Source organism: Lactuca sativa, chromosome 8 (assembly GCF_002870075.4).
Source record: "Lactuca sativa cultivar Salinas chromosome 8, Lsat_Salinas_v11, whole genome shotgun sequence".
NCBI classification, from domain to species: Eukaryota; Viridiplantae; Streptophyta; class Magnoliopsida; order Asterales; family Asteraceae; genus Lactuca; species Lactuca sativa.
In genome coordinates, this window is record NC_056630.2 from 156,449,323 (window position 1) to 156,459,424 (window position 10,102).

At 40.8% G+C, this 10,102-nt stretch overlaps 1 non-coding gene across 1 annotated transcript; it reads right to left on the bottom strand.

Moving 5' to 3' along the window:
- Positions 1–8,228: 8,228 nt before the first annotated feature.
- Positions 8,229–8,301, bottom strand: TRNAR-CCU (transfer RNA arginine (anticodon CCU)). Its single transcript has one exon. It is a non-coding gene; the product is annotated as a tRNA-Arg (tRNA).
- Between the last annotated feature and the right edge of the window lie 1,801 nt (positions 8,302–10,102).

The following is a 10,102-nucleotide window of genomic DNA, read 5'->3' on the forward strand; positions in this document are numbered from 1 at the left end:
CTCTAGCAGCCTCCTCTGATAAGATGGTAGCAGATCTGAGCTCCTTAAGCCGATTAGCTTGCCCTCCTTCCTTCTTTCTAGTAAAAACACATTAGAAATGATGAAAATGGCTTCCTCTCTCTCTCTCTCTCTACGCTCTCTGGTTCACTGGTGCTCTTAAGGGTGAAGGTGGCCGCAAATGAGGGTCATAAGATCCCTTAATAGGCCACAGGCCCGAGGATTTTGGGTTTCTGCCCACAGTGCGGACTCGTCGAGTCCCTTCATTAATCCAGTCAGCAAATCGCGATCCTACTCGACGAGTCTAGGCGTCAACTCGTCGAGTCCGTCTTTTGATAAAAATAAATAATTAATATTTGACACCTGGAATTCTGGATGTTACAATTCACCCCCACTAGATTCAGACTTCGCCCCCGAAGTCTCGCTCTGCAAACAGTTCGGGATGCTGCTCCCGCATCTCCAACTCTGACTCCCAAGTCAGCTCGGACCCTCTCCGATGTTGCCACTGGACCTGAACCAGGGACACCTCCTTGTTCCTCAGAACCTTGATCCTCCTACCCAAGATCGCGATCGGCTACTCAACATAATTTAGGCTTGCATCCACCTAAATGTCCTCTAATGGCACTACCGCCGACTCGTTGGCTATACACTTCCACAACTGAGAAACGTAGAAGATATCATGTATCTGGCTCAACTCCGCAGGTAGCTCTAAACGATACGCTACTCTACCCACCCTCGCGGTCACCGTGAAAGGACCAATGTACCGGGGCCCCAGCTTGCCCCTCTTCCTGAATAGGATCACTCCTTTCCAAGGAGATACCTTCAGGAGTACAAAGTCACCAACTGAAACTCGAGCTCGGATCGCCGCCTATCCGCATAACTTTTCTCGCGACTTTGAGCTGTCAGCAACCTTTGTCTGACCTGTTGAATCTGCTCAGTCGTCTGAAGCACTATCTCAGTGCTACCCATCACTCGCAACCCTACCTCTCCCCAATAGATGGGAGTCCGACACCTCCTCCCATACAACAACTCGAAGGGAGGCATACCAATACTCGAATGGTGGCTGTTGTTATAGGAAAACTCAGCCAAAGGTAGGTACATGTGCCAACTTCCTCCGAAGTCCAACACACATGCTCGAAGCATGTCCTCGAGTGTCTGAATCATCCGCTCACTCTGTCTGACCGTCTGTGGGTGGTAAGCGGTGCTGAAATGCAACCTCATACCCAACTCCTCATGGAAATCCTTCCAGAATCTGGAAGTGAAACGTACATCTCAATCTGACACAATCGAGATCGGTACTCCATGCCATGATACCACCTCTCTCACATACATCTCTGCCAATCTCTCTGCGGAAGAGCTCTTACTGATAGCAAGGAAGTGAGCGCTCTTCGTCAGCCAGTCAACGATCGCCCAAATTGCATTGACACCCCTCGTGGTCTTCGACAATTTGATGATGAAATCCATAGAAATCTGTTCCCACTTCCACTGGGGAACTTGAAGTGGCTGCAAATTGCCATGCGGACGTTGGTGCTCGGCCTTAACCCTGCGACAGGTCAAGCACCTCTCAACAAACCATGCGACATTCCTCTTCATACAGGGCCACCAATACTCTTACTTCAGGTCCAAATACATCTTAGTGGCCCTGGGATGGATCGAGAACCTCGATCTGTGCGCCTCCTCCATCAGGATGGTATGTGCCCCGACTGCAAACGTCACCCAAATCCGACCCTGAAAGGTCATAAGCCTTCGGCCATCGGTAACAAACTCACATACCTGCCCAATCACCTGCTCTATCTTGCGGTTCTCCAGTCTCACAGCCTCTACCTGGGCCTCTCAGATGGTATCCAACACCGGAGTCATCACCGTCATCCTCATACAAATATCCCGTATCAGGGCACCCTCCGCCTTACAGCTCAGGGCATCGGCTACAACGTTAGCCTTGCCCGGGTGGTACAGGATCTCGCAATCATAATCCTTTACCACATCCAACCATCTCCTCTGGCGCATGTTCAGGTTGGGCTGATCCATCAAGTACTTCAAACTCTTGTGGTTCGTGTATATGATACACCGAACCCCATACAAATAATGACGCCATATCTTGAGGGCAAACACCACGGCCCCAACTCCAAATCGTGGGTGGGATACCTCACCTCGTGAGGCTTCAGCTGCCTCGATGCGTATGCTATCACGTGCCCTCTCTACATAAGCACCGCACCCAACCACGATATCTATGCGTCACAATACATCGCGAAATCCTCCATTCCCTATGGAAGGGCTAACACCGGGGCTTCGCACAGTCTCTAGCAAAGCGTCTCAAACGAGGTCTGTTGCTCTGGACCCCACGTAAAAGCAACGCCCTTCCGATTCAACCTGGTGAGTGGCACGACAATCTTGGTGAAATCCTTGATAAATCTCTGATAGTAGCTAGCATCCCAAAACACCTGATCTCTGTGGGGGATCTCGGCACCTCCCAACTCATCACCGCCTCAATCTTGGCCGGATCGACCAATATCCCATTCTGATTAACGAGATGCCCCAAGAACTGGACCTCTCGTAACCATAAATCATACTTGGAGAATTTGGCGTAAAGCCTCTTTGATATCAATACCCCAAGAATCTCCCTCAGATGCTCCTCATGCTTCTCTCTAGATCTCGAATACACCAGAATATCGTCAATGAACACGATCACCGATCTATCCAACATCGGTCTGCATACTTTGTTCATGAGATCCATGAACGCTGTTGGTGCATTGGTGAGCCCGAAAGGCATCACCACGAACTCGTAATGCCCATAACGAGTCCTAAACGTCGTCTTTTGGATATCCTCGTCATGCATCCTCATCTGGTGATATCCATACCTCAAGTCTATCTTGGAGAACCAAGATGCTCCCTGAAACTGATCGAACAAATCATCAATCCTCGGTAATGGATAACGGTTCTTGACCATCAACTTGTTCAACTCCCGATACTCAATGCACATCCAGTGTGAACCATCCTTTTTCTTGACAAAAAGGATTGGAACTCCCCACGGCAAGCTACTCGGTCGAATAAACCCCTTCCCCAGCAGCTCCTGAAGATGCGAGGATAACTTCTGCATCTCTGGCGGTGCAATGATAAGGCGCCTTGGCAATAGGTGCTGCCCCCGGAACCAAATCAATGCGGAACTCCACCTGCCTCTCGGGAGGCACACCCGACAACTCCTCGGGAAAAACATCCAGGAACTCACGTACTATCGGAACATCATCAACCGAAATCGGCCTCTCAGTGGCCACTCGTGTATCCATCACATAAGCTACAAATCCACTGCAGCCCTATTGTAAACTCTGTCTCGTTCTGGCAGCCGAACAAAATGCTGACCCACATCGGTTACCCTCACCATATACAGTCAGCACTCCCCCACTAGGGTCTCGTATCGTCACCTTCTGCCGCTCGCAGTCTATAACCGCCCCAAATCGGCTCAACCAATCCATGCCCTCAATGACACAAACGTCCCATATCTCAATCGGGACCAGGTCTATCGAAAACTCAACATCGAAGATCTCGAGTACACACCCGCGGATCACATTCGTAGCATAAACTGCTCGCTCGTCATCTATGGAAACTCGAAGAGGTCGAATCAACGCCTCTCGACGGATACTGATGTGCTGGCTAAAAGCTAAAGACATGAAAGATCGACTCTCACCTGAGTCAAATACACCAAAGCAGGTACAAAACTCACAAGAAATGTACCTACGCATATCATAATATAATCACAATATCTCAAACTCAGAGTAAATAAAGAAATGATACATACCTGGCACGACATCGGGCGCAACGCGGACCTCCTCCGCTGTCAACTGGAAGGCTCTCCCGCGGGCCTTTGGTGCCTCGGCCTTCACTGGCCAACCCTCAGTAGCTCGTGCAACATGTGCAGATCCCTGCAACACCTGTGGGCACTCGGCCTTCCGATGACCGGTCTGGTTGCAATGAAAGCAAACCGAGAATCCCTTGGGGCAATCCCTCGCAAAATGCCCCTCCTTCCTACACTTGTAACATACCCCAACTCTGCACACTCCCTTGTGACTCTTGCCGCACTTCCCACAAGTGCGACCCTTCGGACCTCCAGATCTCGAATCAGCGGGCTTTACTGGCTTGGCGACCGGCTGAGCCTGCGCCGGTCGTCTGTCCCTTCCCTGAGACTCGACCTCCTCCTTGATCTGAGTCTCTAACTTAATCTCCCTCTTCCAGGCATTTTCTTGGAGCTCAACAAATGTCCGGTATGACGAGTTCGCCACGAACTTACGAATGTCCCTCCTCAGTATGCTCAAGTATCGGCTCATGCATGCCTGCTCAGATGACACGTGCTCAGGGCAAAACAACGCCCTTTCATGAAACATCTATGTGATCACCGTCACGGACTCCGTCCCCTTCTTGAGGGACAAGAACTCCTGAGCCAATAGTTCCCGCTCCACCGAGGGAACATACTCATCTCTGAACATGGTAGTGAAACTCTCCCAGGTTACCGCCGAAATCTCTGTAGTAGTGAAATCCGCCATCACAAACTTCCACTAGTCCTTCGCTCCCAAGCGAAGCAGGTTCAGTGCAAACCGAACTCTCAGATGCTTCGGACACGAATAGGTGTAGAAGCATCCCTCGATATCAGAAATCCATCTCAACGCAGCAATAGGATCCTGGGTCCCATCAAACTCTGGTGGCTTCGTGTTGCTGAACTCCCGGAACAGCAACGAGTCCCCCCTAAGGTCTAGCAGCAACCACAACTGTAGTAGCTGCAGCAGCCATAGCCTTAATAACCGCTGCGTATCTCTCGTGAAACGTCTCAATCAGGGTGGTCTTGATAGACACAAACATCACCGGTATCTCTGCGTGGATAGCCGCAACCACCTCATCATGGATCATCTAATGAAGCTCCTCGTCACTCACGTCGCTGGTCTCTGGTCTGTGGCGTGTCCCAACCATGATGTCTCTGAAATACAACATAAAATATCAGAGACTTGCTCGAGTATACTCACACTAGATAACTCAACCCTACGTGCTCCTTAGTACCCTAAGGATTCTTACTTGGGCTGCGCACTGATCCGGTGTTTTCAGTAGTATAGGCCCTATACTACCTTCCACACCTCAACAACATTCATTCCAAGTCCTCCTCCTAGGATCCTATATCACAAGTACTCTACATCTCGCTAAGCATAGGCTACCCTTCGGTAAACTTCTCATAAGCTCCTCACTGCTACCTACTCACTCTCGAAGCATCTCATAGAAGCAGTAATCTCCTAGGCTAAGACATTACAAATTAGGCCACTCTAGTCCTAATAGGAATACCTAGCCTAATCTAGCATGCATGACATATCATATCATATCTCACAACACATAATGTAAGGGTATTTTGGGAAATCACCGTTCGGGCGCTGACTGATCGTACACACTGCTTCTTTCCGCTTTCCTCACATTTCTTTACTTTTTAGAAAAATTGTTTCTTTTATGGAAAACTTTCTCAAATCCTCATTTTGAGTTCAATACACCTGAAGGTGCATTTGAATCCCTCAAACCAAGGCTATGATACCAATTTATAACGACGTAAAAATTTAAAACAATTTTTAACTTAAGTAATATGACATTTCCCAAGTATAAAATATTTTGAAAGAATTAACAATTAGTATTATTTGGTTATGAACGTTAAATTATTTACAAATTACAGGTATAATGTTTATTAAAATTTGAAACGTGTGGTTGAATTGTTTCCATATATATTGTTATTTTAATTTGGGCATGTAAAAGAAAAATGTCCATCATACCCTGATTTGTTTAATTAATCATATATTTTATTTTTAAATTTTCATTGGTTCACACACCCATATAATAATTAAGGTTTATATATGAACCTAACTCTCTCTCTCTCTCTCTCTCTCTCTATATATATATATATATATATATATATATATATATATATATATATATATATATATATATATATATATATATGGGTAAAGTGAATATACCTAACAACTTTATATAAGCTTAGGTACCTAACCTGATCAAACTACGTCATTTTGCATTAAATTTTCATTGCAATCATCCAAGGTTGTTAAACTGCATCCCTAAACTTGATTTACTTCAAAAAAATTTGGAAATTCATCATTATATTTCTCCTACATCCTTTCATTTGTAGCGGTAGGATATGAAGCCCATCAGGTGGTATTCGATAGAAAAACGTGATGTAAAAGAAAGATATTGGTGAAAGTCCAAAGATTTTGGAAGCAATCAAGTTATGAAGTTGAAGTTTAAAAACCTTAGGCAATTACAATGTAAATATGATACAAACTGATGTAGTATTATGGAGTTAGGTACCTAAACTTATATAAGGTTGTTAGGTATATTCACTTTTCCATATATATATATATATATATATATATATATATATATATATATATATATATATATATATATATATATATATATATATATATATATATATATATATATATATATATATATATATATATATATATATATATATATATATATATATATATATATATATATAAACAAAAAATGGGGTTATGGCCCCTTGGCCCATTTTTCCATCTTTCAGGATCGACAACTACGATTGCTCCCATTCCTTTCATCTTTCTCTAACCACTATACAAAGAACACATTTTTATTAACCCTCACCACCCTTTCAATGTTGTTTAAAAAAAACTAAAACATTTAATAAATTAAAAATAAAAACATACAAATAAAATTAAAATGGGAAAATTTTCATTAAAAAAAATACACAACTACAAACAAGAATTAAAATCCTAAATACAATAATTAAAATTAACTAGTCATCAAAAATAGGCACACAAATATCCTCAATAATCAATATGATCAAGAAGATCCAACTAAAGTCGGTGGTGGGTTCTGGAGCCACATAGTTCTAGAACCACGTCTTGATTTATTTCTAGCTCGGTTCGGATACCAGTATCATGTATGGGACATATAGCAACACATTTATCTTTTAATATCATATTATTTAATAGATGACACATTTAGTCTTATAATGCCGTAATGGATTTTTAGTATGCCAAAAGCTCGTTCCACGATCGTTTCTTGTTACTTCTTGTGCTACAACGATCCTTTTCTTTTTGTCAGTTGCTGGATGCGGAAGTGTTTTCACAAAAGTTTCTCAACTTGGGTATATCTCATCTACAATAAAATCTCCATGCTTGTATTTTTCTTCATTTAAAACAAATGAACATTTTTTGTATTTTCCAAGCAGCTCGTCGTTGAGTAGTGGTGATTGGTATATTACATTTAGATCATTGTTGCCACCATCGACACTAAAATATGCATGTCATATTCACAAATCTTGGGACACTACAACTTCAAGCATCATCGATGGAGCTTTGTTATCACTTTGACAGTATTTGACTCACACTGCCATTGGACATTCCTTCAAACTCAATGTGTACAATCAATGCTACTTAGCATACCTATAAATCCATATCTAGATTCTTGTGCAGTGTACAAAAATTAAATGTCGTTGGATGTTGGTCTGCATAAAAAAAACCATCTCCTAAGAGTTTGATCATAACAAAACTTATAGAGGCTTTCACATGAAAGTCTCTTTGATATAGATATATCATGTAGTCATCCAACACATATGTTGTGTTACCATATGCTAGTTGGATAGATATAGTTTGAAAATAAAAATAAAAAAAGACAATTTACTTTAAAACATAATAGCCGTTGGTTAACGGCTTCAAGTCTATCACAACCCGGCCAACCTCACCAATTTGAAACCGTTGCCATACGGAACCGAAGGCCTTTGGCCCACAGATGTTTTCCGGCCGAACAACGTCCACACCATGTGTCCATGCACCCTTATTTCTACGTATATGTTGTATCAAAATTTAAACATGTATCTAAATATACGTGTCCATGACGGTATTTTGTTCATTCACGTGTCTGCTATTTTGTCCACTCATAGATTTCTTTTCTAATCGTTATACGGTATTTTAAATTTATATCCACCATTCTATTTAATACTATGACTTCAATAGTTCTATATATATAAAATAATGTTCATTCAGCTATTTTGTCCACTCATAGAAATCTTTTATAGTTGTTATACGGTATTTTAATTTATATCCACAAATCTGTTTTATTTAACAATGACTGACTTTAACAGTTTTATTTACAAAAAGCGAAAAACAAATGAAAACCGAAAAAAAAAATTATTAAGACCAAGTCGCGCCAGGTAGGGGTCGAACCTACGACCTTCTGCTTAGGAAACAGACGCTCTATCCACTGAGCTACAGGCGCTTATTTGTAATGGGATCCTATGGATATCTATATAATGTATACTTTATTAAGCCGAGCATGTTTTCACATAAAATTGCTTTACGTACAAGATGATGTTTTTCATGTTGATTAATCACGACATAAAACGTTATTTAAAATTATAAATACCATATTACAATTGTTTTAACTTATTTTAAACAATTACAAATTAATGCATTCAAGTTTGTAAAAGACTGATTCCATGTTATAAATTTTCTTTTTTTGAAAAGAAAAAATTAGATATCATGGGTTCGATCTTACAAAAAATTGATTGTATGATATTCATAAATTTCATTAACGTTTTATGTAGTAATTCATCAATGTATCGTTTACCAATCATAGACCCGCATTAAAAAAAAAAAAACTGATTTGTAGTTGGTATGTATAAAAAATGGCTCAATTATTATTTTCAATAGAAGTGTTTGATTGATTTAAAAAAATTCATTGTCGTTGTCAATTATTAAAACTGTTTGATAAAATCGTGTTAATGGGAATGTACGCATTAGAGTTTGCATTATATATCATCGTATATATAATAAAGGACCGTAAATTATACATGTATATAAAACCCACAACAACACATAAAATAAATTAACACATTAATACGCCACCCTTAGTTTGAGAGGGAGGTTCATTAGATCTTAAACTGTCCCGGAAATCCAGAAATAATTATGTAAGTAGTCCTTTGGTAAAAAAAACTAAATATGTTTGCAAACGGATGAACATGCAACACGTGGACTTGACCAATAAAAACGCATTACCTTACAAAATGTAAGTGTGTTTCCATATGTTTGGTTCTTTGGGGTGAGAATGGGTTAGAAGCTAAGTACATGACACTCACATGTAACGTCCGTGTTTCTCGCTAGGTATTAATTATAAAATATGCATTTACGTTGGCCCATGATTGTAATCTTTTAAGAGAACTATTTGAATATATGTGTTCATATGTTATGTACGTGGAAATTGGATAAATATTATATATATATATATATATATATATATATATATATATATATATATATATATATATATATATAATATTTGTATGAAAACTTATTTTAAAACTTAATAAATAGGGCTAAAGTAAATGTCAAAAATAAAAGATTAGTTAGGATAACTAACCTAAATGAAAGTCGTAGAGACCGTCACAAACTAAACTATTGTTATTAAATCCGTCTTCATATAAGGAAGTTATAATTTTTTGAAGTTTCAGTGCGACATAGAAATCGAAATGAAATCTGTTGACCTTGACCATTGACTTGGACTTTGACCAAGGGTAGACTATTTGACTTCTGGGAGCATTTTGGGAAATTAGAAATTATGAGTATGGTTCTATGGTGAATATAGGTGGTGGAGTTTGTGTCAGTGACCCGAGAGCGGAGCTTATCACTTTAGCGCGTCAGTTGCAAGGTGAGTTATCCTCACTGTACTCAAGGGTGTAAGGCACCAAGGCCGGCCCTTTGTTTTGTTATTGGGATTATTACTGTTGTGATATGTTAGTTCGGTATCTTGGTAGATAGGATGGTTATATGCTAGTATGATCTGTTAGATCGGTATCCTGGTAGATCGGATGTGGTTATGCTTAGTGACATATGGTTGGTCTGACTGTTTGCATGCTAGTTGTTATGCCAGTTAGGTAGATCTATAGGACTGCCTGTAGTATGATGTGGTTATGTGTAGGTGCATTAGTTGTGTTATATGTCGACATATTATATGGGATGGGTTGAGATGAAACTGCTCCGTGCGGTAACCAACAAACCCGAGAGCATTCCAGATACGAGTT